This window comes from Oncorhynchus mykiss, chromosome 17 (genome assembly GCF_013265735.2).
Source record: "Oncorhynchus mykiss isolate Arlee chromosome 17, USDA_OmykA_1.1, whole genome shotgun sequence".
Taxonomy (NCBI): Eukaryota; Metazoa; Chordata; class Actinopteri; order Salmoniformes; family Salmonidae; genus Oncorhynchus; species Oncorhynchus mykiss.
This window is the reverse complement of record NC_048581.1, coordinates 5,106,040-5,120,285: the sequence shown is the minus strand read 5'-3', so window position 1 is coordinate 5,120,285 and position 14,246 is coordinate 5,106,040. Positions and strand designations below refer to the sequence as shown.

General features: G+C 43.1%; 13 non-coding genes across 13 annotated transcripts; all 13 read right to left on the bottom strand.

The window, feature by feature from the left end:
* Positions 1–84: 84 nt before the first annotated feature.
* trnal-uag lies at positions 85–166 on the bottom strand. Its single transcript has one exon. It is a non-coding gene; the product is annotated as a tRNA-Leu (tRNA).
* A 736-nt stretch (positions 167–902) lies between these two features.
* trnal-uag lies at positions 903–984 on the bottom strand. The gene has a single exon. It is a non-coding gene; the product is annotated as a tRNA-Leu (tRNA).
* Positions 985–1,719: 735 nt separating this feature from the next.
* On the bottom strand, positions 1,720–1,801 carry trnal-aag. Its single transcript has one exon. It is a non-coding gene; the product is annotated as a tRNA-Leu (tRNA).
* Positions 1,802–2,538: 737 nt separating this feature from the next.
* On the bottom strand, positions 2,539–2,620 carry trnal-aag. The gene has a single exon. It is a non-coding gene; the product is annotated as a tRNA-Leu (tRNA).
* A 1,544-nt stretch (positions 2,621–4,164) lies between these two features.
* On the bottom strand, positions 4,165–4,246 carry trnal-uag. The gene has a single exon. It is a non-coding gene; the product is annotated as a tRNA-Leu (tRNA).
* Positions 4,247–4,982: 736 nt separating this feature from the next.
* Positions 4,983–5,064, bottom strand: trnal-uag. Its single transcript has one exon. It is a non-coding gene; the product is annotated as a tRNA-Leu (tRNA).
* A 729-nt stretch (positions 5,065–5,793) lies between these two features.
* Positions 5,794–5,875, bottom strand: trnal-uag. Its single transcript has one exon. It is a non-coding gene; the product is annotated as a tRNA-Leu (tRNA).
* Positions 5,876–6,612: 737 nt separating this feature from the next.
* On the bottom strand, positions 6,613–6,694 carry trnal-uag. The gene has a single exon. It is a non-coding gene; the product is annotated as a tRNA-Leu (tRNA).
* Positions 6,695–7,422: 728 nt separating this feature from the next.
* On the bottom strand, positions 7,423–7,504 carry trnal-aag. Its single transcript has one exon. It is a non-coding gene; the product is annotated as a tRNA-Leu (tRNA).
* Positions 7,505–8,241: 737 nt separating this feature from the next.
* trnal-uag lies at positions 8,242–8,323 on the bottom strand. Its single transcript has one exon. It is a non-coding gene; the product is annotated as a tRNA-Leu (tRNA).
* Positions 8,324–10,515: 2,192 nt separating this feature from the next.
* Positions 10,516–10,597, bottom strand: trnal-uag. Its single transcript has one exon. It is a non-coding gene; the product is annotated as a tRNA-Leu (tRNA).
* Positions 10,598–11,334: 737 nt separating this feature from the next.
* On the bottom strand, positions 11,335–11,416 carry trnal-aag. Its single transcript has one exon. It is a non-coding gene; the product is annotated as a tRNA-Leu (tRNA).
* Positions 11,417–12,971: 1,555 nt separating this feature from the next.
* Positions 12,972–13,053, bottom strand: trnal-uag. The gene has a single exon. It is a non-coding gene; the product is annotated as a tRNA-Leu (tRNA).
* Between the last annotated feature and the right edge of the window lie 1,193 nt (positions 13,054–14,246).

Genomic DNA, 14,246 nt, shown 5'->3' with positions numbered 1-14,246 from the left:
ATCCTTGCATGGCCCTGCATGAAAGTAAAAACGCTGAAATAAAGCAGAACATGTGATAGCTTGCGCAAACAAACTCAATAAAGATGGCAGTGGTGGGATTTGAACCCACGCCTCCTTAGAGACTGGAGCCTAAATCCAGCGCCTTAGACCGCTCGGCCACACTACCCAGCTCTGGCAAAATATTCACACTTTCTCGTCAGTTACCTAGAGCGTCTGCACTCCCTTGTATTTTAGTCTTCTTTTTCATTTTCTTGTTTAAAATCTTTATGTATCTCATATTGCTCTTGCGTCCTTCATCTTTTTTTGATTCTCTTTTTAAAAATCTTAATTTATCTGATGTTGCTCTTTCTTCCATCGTATAAACTTAGAATTAGTTTCTGCTTTTATGTCTGAAGCAGATTGAATTAGAAAAACACGGCAGATAATTGCAATAACAGACGTGGGAATTAGGGTAAAGGCTGGATTCCCTTTATTTTCCGGTGTCCTTGGTGGCCTAGTTTGAAATGACATTACAGTTTTCTGTTGAGAAAAAGTTGCAGTGGTGGACTTTGAACCGACACCTCCGAAAGACTGGGTCCTTAAATCCAGTTCTCTGGACAGCTCGGCCACAGTTCCCACTGTTAAAATGGACTGCTTGATCGTCGCACAGACCATCACAACTTTCCTTTTTTCCAATCAAGGATTTGACGTGAACAACCACCGGTAGGAGGTGCAACAACCATCGCGGGGGCACAGGACTTGGTGGCTGGTTGGTTAAGGCGATGGACTACACTATTGAGTTGGAACCCCATCCGTGACACACAACATTGCTTCTTTTCTCCCTTGCATGGCCCTGCATGAAAGTAAAAACGCTGAAATAAAGCAGAACATGTGATAGCTTGCGCAAAAAAACTCAATAAAGATGGCAGTGGTGGGATTTGAACCCACGCCTCCTTAGAGACTGGAGCCTAAATCCAGCGCCTTAGACCGCTCGGCCACACTACCCAGCCCTGCCAAAACATTCACACTTCCTCGTCAGTTACCTAGAGCGTCTGCACTTCCTTGTATTTTAGTCTTCTTTTTCATTTTCTTCTTTAAAATCTTCATGCACTCATGTTGCTCTTGCGTCCTTCATCTTTTTTTGATTCTCTTTTTAAAAATCTTAATTTATCTGATGTTGCTCTTTCTTCCATCGTATAAACTTAGAAAAGGTTTCTGCTTTTATGTCTGAAACAAATTGAATTAGAAAAACACGGCAGATAATTGCAACAACAGACGTGGGAATTAGGGTAAAGGCTGGATTCCCTTTATTTTCCGGTGTCATTGTTGGCCTTGTTTGAAATTACATTACAGTTTTCCGTTGAAAAAAAGTTAAAGCGGTGGACTTTGAACCCACACCTCTGAAAGACTGGATCCTTAAATACAGTTCTCTGGACAGCTTGGCCACAGTACCCACTGTTAAAATGGACTGCTAGGTCGTCGCACAGCCCAGGCCAACTTTCCTTGTTTACAATCTAGGCTTTGACGTGAACAACCACCGGTAGGAGGTGCAAATGCCACCGCGGGGGCACAGGACTTGGTGGCTGGTTGGTTAAGGAGATGGACTACACTATTGAGTTGGAACCCCAACCGTGACACACAACATTGCTTCTTTTCTCCCTTGCATGGCCCTGCATGAAAGTAAAAACACTGAAATAAAGCAGAACATGTGATAGTTTGCGCAAACAAACTCACTGTAGATGGCAGTGGTGGGACTTGAACCCACGCCTCCTTAGAGACTGGAGCCTTAATCCAGCGCCTTAGACCGCTCAACCACACTACCCAGCTCTGGCAAACTAATCACACTTTCTCGTCAGTTACCTAGAGCGTCTGCACTCCCTTGTATTTTAGTCTTCTTTTTCATTTTCTTGTTTAAAATCTTTATGTATCTCATGTTGCTCTTGCGTCCTTCATCTTTTTTTGATTCTCTTTCTAAAAATCTTAATTTATCTGATGTTGCTGTTTCTTCCATCAAATAAACTTAGAATTAGTTTCTGCTTTTATGTCTGAAGCAGATTGAATTAGAAAAACACGGCAGATAATTGCAATAACAGACGTGGGAATTAGGGTAAAGGCTGGATTCCCTTTATTTGTCCGGTGTCCTTGGTGGCCTTGTTTGAAATTACATTACAGTTTTCTGTTGAGAAAAAGTTGCAGCGGTGGACTTTGAACCGACACCTCCGAAAGACTGGGTCCTTAAATCCAGTTCTCTGGACAGCTTGGCCACAGTTCCCACTGTTAAAATGGACTGCTTGATCGTCGCACAGACCATCACAACTTTCCTTTTTTCCAATCAAGGATTTGACGTGAACAACCACCGGTAGGAGGTGCAACTGCCACCGCGGGGGAACAAGACTTGGTGGCTGGTTGGTTAAGGCGATGGACTACACTATTGAGTTGGAACCCCATCCGTGACACACAGCATTGCTTCTTTTCTCCCTTGCATGGCCCTGCATGAAAGTAAAAACGCTGAAATAAAGCAGAACATGTGATAGCTTGCGCAAACAAACTCAATAAAGATGGCAGTGGTGGGATTTGAACCCACGCCTCCTTAGAGACTGGAGCCTTAATCCAGCGCCTTAGACCGCTCGGCCACACTACCCAGCTCTGGCAAAATATTCACACTTTCTCGTCAGTTACCTAGAGTGTCTGCACTTCCTTGTATTTTAGTCTTCTTTTTCATTTTCTTCTTTAAAATCTTTATGTATCTCATGTTGCTCTTGCGTCCTTCATCTTTTTTTGATTCTCTTTTTAAAAATCTTAATTTATCTGATGTTGCTCTTTCTTCTATCGTATAAACTTAGAATTTGTTTCTGCTTTTATGTCTGAAGCAGACTGAATTAGAAAAACACAGCAGATAATTGCAATAACAGACGTGTGAATTAGGGTAAAGGCTGGTTTCCCTTTATTTGTCCGGTGTCCTTGGTGGCCTTATTTGAAATTACATTACAGTTTTCTGTTGAGAAAAAGTTGAAGTGGTGGACTTTGAACACACACCTCCGAAAGACTGGGTCCTTAAATCCAGTTCTCTGGACAGCTCGGCCACTGTTAAAATGGACTGCTGGGTCATCGCACAGCCCAGCCCAAGTTTCCTTGTTTCCAATCAATGCTTTGACATGATAAACCACCGGTAGGAGGTGCAACTGCCACCGCGGGGGCACAGGACTTGGTGGCTGGTTGGTTAAGGCGATGGACTACACTATTGAGTTGGAACCCCATCCGTGACACACAACATTGCTTCTTTTCTCCCTTGCAAGGCCCTACATGAATGTAAAAACGCTGAAATAAAGCAGAACATGTGATAGCTTGCGCAAACAAACTCAATGAAGATGGCAGATGGATTTGAACCCACGCCTTCTTAGAGACAGGAGCCTAAATCCAGCGCCTTAGACCGCTCGGCCACACTACCCAGCTCTGGCAAGATTTCCACACTTTCTCGTCAGTTACCTAGAGCGTCTGCACTCCCTTGTATTTTAGTCTTATTTTTCATTTTCTTCTTTAAAATCTTTATGTATCTCATGTTGCTCTTGCGTCCTTCATCTTTTTTTGATTCTCTTTTTAAAAATCTTAATTTATCTGATGTTGCTCTTTCTTCCATCGTATAAACTTAGAATTAGTTTCTGCTTTTATGTCTGAAGCAGATTGAATTAGAAAAACACGGCAGATAATTGCAATAACAGACGTGGGAATTAGGGTAAAGGCTGGATTCCCTTTATTTGTCCGGTGTCCTTGGTGGCCTTGTTTGAAATTACATTACAGTTTTCTGTTGAGAAAAAGTTGCAGCGGTGGACTTTGAACCGACACCTCCGAAAGACTGGGTCCTTAAATCCAGTTCTCTGGACAGCTCGGCCACAGTACCCACTCTTAAAATGGACTGCTTGGTCATCGCACAGACCATTACAACTTTGCTTTTTTCCAATCAAGGATTTGACGTGAACAACCACCAGCAGGAGGTGCAACTGCCATCGCGGGGGCACAGGACTTGGTGGCTGGTTGGTTAAGGCGATGGACTACACTATTGAGTTGGAACCCTATCCGTGAAACACAACATTGCCTCTTTTCTCCCTTGCATGGCCCTGCATGAAAGTAAAAACGCTGAAATAGAGCAGAACATGTGATAGCTTGCGCAAACAAAGTCAATAAAGATGGCAGTGGTGGGATTTGAACCCACGCCTCCTTAGAGACTGGAGCCTAAATCCAGCGCCTTAGACCGCTCGGCCACACTACCCAGCTCTGGCAAGACTTCCACACTTTCTCGTCAGTTAACTAGAGCGTCTGCACTTCCTTGTATTTTTGTCTTCTTTTTCATTTTCTTCTTTAAAATCTTTATGTATCTCATGTTGCTCTTGCGTCCTTCATCTTTTTTTGATTCTCTTTTTAAAAATCTTAATTTATCTGATGTTGCTCTTTCTTCCATCGTATAAACTTAGAATTAGTTTCTGCTTTTATGTCTGAAGCAGATTGAATTAGAAAAACACGGCAGATAATTGCAATAACAGACGTGGGAATTAGGGTAAAGGCTGGATTCCCTTTATTTGTCCGGTGTCCTTGGTGGCCATGTTTGAAATTACATTACAGTTTTCTGTTGAGAAAAAGTTGCAGTGGTGGACTTTGAACCCACACCTCCGAAAGACTGGGTCCTTAAATCCAGTTCTCTGGACAGCTCGGCCACAGTACCCACTGTTAAAATGGACTGCTGGGTCATCGCACAGCCCAGCCCAAGTTTCCTTGTTTCCAATCAAGGATTTGACGTGATAAACCACCGGTAGGAGGTGCAACTGCCACCGCGGGGGCACAGGACTTGGTGGCTGGTTGGTTAAGGCGATGGACTACACTATTGAGTTGGAACCCTATCCGTGAAACACAATATGCCTCTTTTCTCCCTTGCATGGCCCTGCATGAAAGTAAAAACGCTGAAATAGAGCAGAACATGTGATAGCTTGCGCAAACAAACTCAATAAAGATGGCAGTGGTGGGATTTGAACCCACGCCTCCTTAGAGACTGGAGCCTAAATCCAGCGCCTTAGACCGCTCGGCCACACTACCCAGCTCTGGCAAGATTTCCACACTTTCTCGTCAGTTACCTAGAGCGTCTGCACTTCCTTGTATTTTTGTCTTCTTTTTCATTTTCTTCTTTAAAATCTTTATGTATCTCATGTTGCTCTTGCGTCCTTCATCTTTTTTTGATTCTCTTTTTAAAAATCTTAATTTATCTGATGTTGCTCTTTCTTCCATCGTATAAACTTAGAATTAGTTTCTGCTTTTATGTCTGAAGCAGATTGAATTAGAAAAACACGGCAGATAATTGCAATAACAGACGTGGGAATTAGGGTAAAGGCTGGATTCCCTTTATTTGTCCGGTGTCCTTGGTGGCCATGTTTGAAATTACATTACAGTTTTCTGTTGAGAAAAAATTGCAGTGGTGGACTTTGAACCGAAAGACTGGGTCCTTAAATGTCCAGTTCTCTGGACAGCTCGGCCACAGTACCCACTGTTAAAATGGACTGCTGGGTCATCGCACAGCCCAGCCCAAGTTTCCTTGTTTCCAATCAAGGATTTGACGTGATAAACCACCGGTAGGAGGTGCAACTGCCACCGCGGGGGCACAGGACTTGGTGGCTGGTTGGTTAAGGCGATGGACTACACTATTGAGTTGGAACCCTATCCGTGAAACACAATATGCCTCTTTTCTCCCTTGCATAGCCCTGCATGAAAGTAAAAACGCTGAAATAGAGCAGAACATGTGATAGCTTGCGCAAACAAACTCAATAAAGATGGCAGTGGTGGGATTTGAACCCACGCCTCCTTAGAGACTGGAGCCTAAATCCAGCGCCTTAGACCGCTCGGCCACACTACCCAGCTCTGGCAAGATTTCCACACTTTCTCGTCAGTTACCTAGAGCGTCTGCACTTCCTTGTATTTTTGTCCTCTTTTTCATTTTCTTCTTTAAAATCTTTATGTATCTCATGTTGCTCTTGCGTCCTTCATCTTTTTTTGATTCTCTTTTTAAAAATCTTAATTTATCTGATGTTGCTCTTTCTTCCATCGTATAAACTTAGAATTAGTTTCTGCTTTTATGTCTGAAGCAGATTGAATTAGAAAAACACGGCAGATAATTGCAATAACAGACGTGGGAATTAGGGTAAAGGCTGGATTCCCTTTATTTGTCCGGTGTCCTTGGTGGCCTTGTTTGAAATTACATTACAGTTTTCTGTTGAGAAAAAGTTGCAGCGGTGGACTTTGAACCGACACCTCCGAAAGACTGGGTCCTTAAATCCAGTTCTCTGGACAGCTCGGCCACAGTACCCACTCTTAAAATGGACTGCTTGGTCATCGCACAGACCATTACAACTTTGCTTTTTTCCAATCAAGGATTTGATGTGAACAACCACCAGCAGGAGGTGCAACTGCCATCGCGGGGGCACAGGACTTGGTGGCTGGTTGGTTAAGGCGATGGACTACACTATTGAGTTGGAACCCTATCCGTGAAACACAACATTGCCTCTTTTCTCCCTTGCATGGCCCTGCATGAAAGTAAAAACGCTGAAATAGAGCAGAACATGTGATAGCTTGCGCAAACAAAGTCAATAAAGATGGCAGTGGTGGGATTTGAACCCACGCCTCCTTAGAGACTGGAGCCTAAATCCAGCGCCTTAGACCGCTCGGCCACACTACCCAGCTCTGGCAAGATCTCCACACTTTCTCGTCAGTTAACTAGAGCGTCTGCACTTCCTTGTATTTTTGTCTTCTTTTTCATTTTCTTCTTTAAAATCTTTATGTATCTCATGTTGCTCTTGCGTCCTTCATCTTTTTTTGATTCTCTTTTTAAAAATCTTAATTTATCTGATGTTGCTCTTTCTTCCATCGTATAAACTTAGAATTAGTTTCTGCTTTTATGTCTGAAGCAGATTGAATTAGAAAAACACGGCAGATAATTGCAATAACAGACGTGGGAATTAGGGTAAAGGCTGGATTCCCTTTATTTGTCCGGTGTCCTTGGTGGCCATGTTTGAAATTACATTACAGTTTTCTGTTGAGAAAAAATTGCAGTGGTGGACTTTGAACCGAAAGACTGGGTCCTTAAATCCAGTTATCTGGACAGCTCGGCCATAGTACCCAATCTTAAAATGGACTGCTTGGTCGTCGCACAGACCATCACAACTTCCCTTTTTTCCAATAAAGGATTTGACGTGAACAACCACCGGTAGGAGGTGCAACTGCCATCGCGGGGGCACAGGACTTGGTGGCTGGTTGGTTAAGGCGATGGACTACACTATTGAGATGGAACCCCATCCGTGACACACAACATTGTTTCTTTTCTCCCTTGCATGGCCCTGCATGAAAGTAAAAAGGCTGAAATAAAGCAGAACATGTGATAGCTTGCGCAAACAAACTCAATAAAGATGGCAGTGGAGGGATTTGAACCCACGCCTCCTTAAAGACTGGAGCCTTAATCCAGCGCCTTAGACCACTCGGCCACACTACCCAGCTCAGGCAAGATCTCCACACTTTCTCGTCAGTTACCTAGAGCGTCTGCACTCCCTTGTATTTTAGTCTTCTTTTTCATTTTCTTGTTTAAAATCTTTATGTATCTCATGTTGCTCTTGCGTCCTTCATCTTTTTTTGATTCTCTTTTTAAAAATCTTAATTTATCTGATGTTGCTCTTTCTTCCATCTTATAAACTTAGAATTAGTTTCTGCTTTTATGTCTGAAGTAGACTGAATTAGAAAAACACAGCAGATAATTGCAATAACAGACGTGGGAATTAGGGTAAAGGCTGGATTCCCTTTATTTGTCCGGTGTCCTTGGTGGCCTTGTTTGAAATTACATTACAGTTTTCTGTTGAGAAAAACTTGCAGCGGTGGACTTTGAACCGACACCTCCGAAAGACTGTGTCCTTAAATCCAGTTCTCTGGACAGCTCGGCCACAGTTCCCACTGTTAAAATGGACTGCTTGGTCGTCGCACAGACCATCACAACTTCCCTTTTTTCCAATAAAGGATTTGACATGAACAACCACTGGTAGAAGGTGCAACTTCCACCGTGAGAGCACAGGACTTGGTGGCTGGTTGGTTAAGGCGATGGACTACACTATTGAGTTGGAACCCCATCCGTGACACACAACATTGCTTCTTTTCTCCCTTGCATGGCCCTGCATGAAAGTAAAAACGCTGAAATAAAGCAGAACATGTGATAGCTTGCGCAAACAAACTCAATAAAGATGGCAGTGGTGGGATTTGAACCCACGCCTCCTTAGAGACTGGAGCCTAAATCCAGCACCTTAGACCACTCGGCCACACTACCCAGCTCTGGTAAGAATTCCACACTTTCTTGTCAGTTACCTAGAGCGTCTGCACTCCCTTGTATTTTAGTCTTCTTTTTCATTTTCTTCTTTAAAATCTTTATGTATCTCATGTTGCTCTTGCGTCCTTCATCTTTTTTTGATTCTCTTTTTAAAAATCTTAATTTATCTGATGTTGCTCTTTCTTCCATCGTATAAACTTAGAATTAGTTTCTGCTTTTATGTCTGAAGCAGATTGAATTAGAAAAACACGGCAGATAATTGCAATAACAGACGTGGGAATTAGGGTAAAGGCTGGATTCCCTTCATTTGTCCGGTGTCCTTGGTGGCCTTGTTTGAAATTACATTAAAGTTTTCTGTTGAGAAAAAGTTGCAGGGGTGGACTTTGAACCTACACCTCCGAAAGACTGGGTCCTTAAATCCAGTTCTCTGGACAGCTCGGTCACAGTACCAACTGTTAAAATGGACTGCTGGGTCGTTGCACAGACCATCACAACTTTCCTTTTTTCCAATCAAGGATTTGACGTGAAGAACCACCGGTAGGAGGTGCAACTGCCACCGCGGGGGCACAGGACTTGGTGGCTGGTTGGTTAAGGCGATGGACTACACTATTGAGTTGGAACCCCATCCGTGACACACAACATTGCTTCTTTTCTCCCTTGCATGGCCCTGCATGAAAGTAAAAAAACACTCCCTTGTATTTTAGTCTTCTTTTTCATTTTCTTCTTTAAAATCTTTATGTATCTCATGTTGCTCTTGCGTCCTTCATCTTTTTTTGATTCTCTTTTTAAAAATCTTAATTTATCTGATGTTGCTCTTTCTTCCATCGTATACACTTAGAATTGGTTTCTGTTTTTATGTCTGAAGCAGATTGAATTAGAAAAACACGGCAGATAATTGCAATAACAGACGTGGGAATTAGGGTAAATGCTGGATTCCCTTTATTTGTCCGGTGTCCTTGGTGGCCTTGTTTGAAATTACATTACAGTTTTCTGTTGAGAAAAAGTTGCAGTGGTGGACTTTGAACCCACACCTCCGAAAGACTGGGTCCTTAAATCCAGTTCTCTGGACAGCTCGGCCACAGTACCCACTGTTAAAATGGACTGCTGGGTCATCGCACAGCCCTGCCCAAGTTTCCTTGATTCCAATCAAGGCTTTGACGTGATAAACCACCGGTAGGAGGTGCAACTGCCACCGCTGGAGCACAGGACTTGGTGGCTGGTTGGTTAAGGCGATGGACTACACTATTGAGTTGGTACCCTATCCGTGAAACACAACATTGCCTCTTTTCTCCCTTGCATGGACCTGCATGAAAGTAAAAACGCTGAAATAAAGCAGAACATGTGATAGCTTGCGCAAACAAACTCAATAAAGATGGCAGAGTTGGGATTTGAACCCACGCCTCCTTAGAGACTGGAGCCTTAATCCAGCACCTTAGACTGCTCAGCCACACTACCCAGCTCTGTCAAAATATTCACACTTTCTCGTCAGTTACCTAGAGCGTCTGCACTTCCTTGAATTTTAGTCTTCTTTTTCATTTTCTTCTTTAAAATCTTCATGTATCTCATGTTGCTCTTGCGTCCTTCATCTTTTTTTGATTATCTTTTTAAAAATCTTAATTTATCTGATGTTGCGCTTTCTTCCATCGTATGAACTTAGAATTCGTTTCTGCTTTTATGTCTGAAGCAGGCTGAATTAGAAAAACACGGCAGATAATTGCAATAACAGATGTGGGAATTAGGGGAAAGGCTGGATTCCCTTCATTTGTCCGGTGTCCTTGGTGGCCTTGTTTGAAATTACATTACAGTTTTCTGTTGAGAAAAAGTTGCAGCGGTGGACTTTGAACCGACACCTCCGAAAGACTGGGTCCTTAAATCCAGTTCTCTGGACAGCTCGGCCACAGTACCAACTGTTAAAATGGACTGCTTGGTCGTCGCACAGACCATCACAACTTTCCTTTTTTCCAATCAAGGATTTGACGTGAACAATCACCGGTAGGAGGTGCAACTGCCACCGTGGGGGAACAGGACTTGGTGGCTGGTTGGTTAAGGCGATGGACTACACTATTGAGTTGGAACCCCATCCGTGACACACAACATTGCTTCTTTTCTCCCTTGCATGGCCCTGCATGAAAGTAAAAACGCTGAAATAAAGCAGAACATGTGATAGCTTGCGCAAACAAACTCAATAAAGATGGCAGTGGTGGGATTTGAACCCACGCCTCCTTAGAGACTTGAGCCTAAATCCAGCACCTTAGACCGCTCGGCCACACTACCCAGCTCTGGCAAGATTTCCACACTTTCTCGTCAGTTACCTAGAGCGTCTGCACTCCCTTGTATTTTAGTCTTCTTTTTCATTTTCTTCTTTAAAATCTTTATGTATCTCATGTTGCTCTTGCGTCCTTCATCTTTTTTTGATCCTCTTTTTAAAAATCTTAATTTATCTGATGTTGCTCTTTCTTCCATCGTATAAACTTAGAATTAGTTTCTGCTTTTATGTCTGAAGCAGATTGAAGTAGAAAAACACGGCAGATAATTGAAATAACAGACATGGGAATTAGGGTAAAGGCTGGATTCCCTTTATTTGTCCGGTGTCCTTGGTGGCCTAGTTTGAAATGACATTACAGTTTTCTGTTGAGAAAAAGTTGCAGTGGTGGACTTTGAACCGACACCTCCGAATGACTGGGTCCTTAAATGCAGTTCTCTGGACAGCTCGGCCACAGTTCCCACTGTTAAAATGGACTGCTTGGTCGTCGCACAGACCATCACAACTTTCCTTTTTTCCAATCAAGGATTTGACGTGAAGAACCACCGGTAGGAGGTGCAACTGCCACCGCGGGGGCACAGGACTTGGTGGCTGGTTGGTTAAGGCGATGGACTACACTATTGAGTTGGAACCCCATCCGTGACACACAACATTGCTTCTTTTCTCCCTTGCATGGCCCTGCATGAAAGTAAAAACGCTGAAATAAAGCAGAACATGTGATAGCTTGCGCAAACAAACTCAATAAAGATGGCAGTGGTGGGATTTGAACCCACGCCTCCTTAGAGACTGGAGCCTTAATCCAGCGCCTTAGACCGCTCGGCCACACTACCCAGCTCTGGCAAGCTTCCACACTTTCTCGTCAGTTACCTAGAGCGTCTGCACTCCCTTGTATTTTAGTCTTCTTTTTCATTTTCTTCTTTAAAATCTTTATGTATCTCATGCTGCTCTTGCGTCCTTCATCTTTTTTTGATTCTCTTTTTAAAAATCTTAATTTATCTGATGTTGCTCTTTCTTCCATCGTATAAACTTAGAATTAGTTTCTGCTTTTATGTCTGAAGCAGATTGAATTAGAAAAACACGGCAGATAATTGCAATAACAGACGTGGGAATTAGGGTAAAGGCTGGATTCCCTTTATTTGTCCGGTGTCCTTGGTGGCCTTGTTTGAAATTACATTACAGTTTTCTGTTGAGAAAAAGTTGCAGCGGTGAACTTTGAACCGACACCTCCGAAAGACTGGGTCCTTAAATCCAGTTCTCTGGACAGATCGGCCACAGTACCCACTGTTAAAATGGACTGCTGGGTCATCGCACAGCCCTGCCCAAGTTTCCTTGATTCCAATCAAGGCTTTGACGTGATAAACCACCGGTAGGAGGTGCAACTGCCACCGCTGGAGCACAGGACTTGGTGGCTGGTTGGTTAAGGCGATGGACTACACTATTGAGTTGGTACCCTATCCGTGAAACACAACATTGCCTCTTTTCTCCCTTGCATGGACCTGCATGAAAGTAAAAACGCTGAAATAAAGCAGAACATGTGATAGCTTGCGCAAACAAACTCAATAAAGATGGCAGTGTTGGGATTTGAACCCACGCCTCCTTAGAGACTGGAGCCTTAATCCAGCACCTTAGACTGCTCAGCCACACTACCCAGCTCTGTCAAAATATTCACACTTTCTCGTCAGTTACCTAGAGCGTCTGCACTTCCTTGAATTTTTGTCTTCTTTTTCATTTTCTTCTTTAAAATCTTCATGTATCTCATGTTGCTCTTGCGTCCTTCATCTTTTTTTGATTATCTTTTTAAAAATCTTAATTTATCTGATGTTGCGCTTTCTTCCATCGTATAAACTTAGAATTCGTTTCTGCTTTTATGTCTGAAGCAGGCTGAATTAGAAAAACACGGCAGATAATTGCAATAACAGATGTGGGAATTAGGGGAAAGGCTGGATTCCCTTCATTTGTCCGGTGTCCTTGGTGGCCTTGTTTGAAATTACATTACAGTTTTCTGTTGAGAAAAAGTTGCAGCAGTGGACTTTGAACCGACACCTCCGAAAGACTGGGTCCTTAAATCCAGTTCTCTAGACAGCTCGGCCACAGTACCAACTGTTAAAATGGACTGCTTGGTCGTCGCACAGACCATCACAACTTTCCTTTTTTCCAATCAAGGATTTGACGTGAACAATCACCGGTAGGAGGTGCAACTGCCACCGTGGGGGAACAGGACTTGGTGGCTGGTTGGTTAAGGCGATGGACTACACTATTGAGTTGGAACCCCATCCGTGACACACAACATTGCTTCTTTTCTCCCTTGCATGGCCCTGCATGAAAGTAAAAACGCTGAAATAAAGCAGAACATGTGATAGCTTGCGCAAACAAACTCAATAAAGATGGCAGTGGTGGGATTTGAACCCACGCCTCCTTAGAGACTTGAGTCTAAATCCAGCACCTTAGACCGCTCGGCCACACTACCCAGCTCTGGCAAGATTTCCACACTTTCTCGTCAGTTACCTAGAGCGTCTGCACTCCCTTGTATTTTAGTCTTCTTTTTCATTTTCTTCTTTAAAATCTTCATGTATCTCATGTTGCTCTTGCGTCCTTCATCTTTTTTTGATTCTCTTTTTAAAAATCTTAATTTATCTGATGTTGCTCTTTCTTCCATCGTATAAACTTAGAATTAGTTTCTGCTTTTATGTCTGAAGCAGATTGAATTAGAAAAACACGGCAGATAATTGCAATAACAGACGTGGAAATTAGGGTAAAGGCTGGATTCCCTTTATTTGTCCGGTGTCCTTGGTGGCCTTGTTTGAAATTACATTACAGTTTTCTGTTGAGAAAAAGTTGCAGCGGTGGACTTTGAACCGACACCTCCGAAAGACTGGGTCCTTAAATCCAGTTCTCTGGACAGATCGGCCACAGTACCCACTGTTAAAATGGACTGCTGGGTCATCGCACAGCCCTGCCCAAGTTTCCTTGATTCCAATCAAGGCTTTGACGTGATAAACCACCGGTAGGAGGTGCAACTGCCACCGCTGGAGCACAGGACTTGGTGGCTGGTTGGTTAAGGCGATGGACTACACTATTGAGTTGGTACCCTATCCGTGAAACACAACATTGCCTCTTTTCTCCCTTGCATGGACCTGCATGAAAGTAAAAACGCTGAAATAAAGCAGAACATGTGATAGCTTGCGCAAACAAACTCAATAAAGATGGCAGAGTTGGGATTTGAACCCACGCCTCCTTAGAGACTGGAGCCTTAATCCAGCACCTTAGACTGCTCAGCCACACTACCCAGCTCTGTCAAAATATTCACACTTTCTCGTCAGTTACCTAGAGCGTCTGCACTTCCTTGAATTTTTGTCTTCTTTTTCATTTTCTTCTTTAAAATCTTCATGTATCTCATGTTGCTCTTGCGTCCTTCATCTTTTTTTGATTATCTTTTTAAAAATCTTAATTTATCTGATGTTGCGCTTTCTTCCATCGTATGAACTTAGAATTCGTTTCTGCTTTTATGTCTGAAGCAGGCTGAATTAGAAAAACACGGCAGATAATTGCAATAACAGATGTGGGAATTAGGGGAAAGGCTGGATTCCCTTCATTTGTCCGGTGTCCTTGGTGGCCTTGTTTGAAATTACATTACAGTTTTCTGTTGAGAAAAAGTTGCAG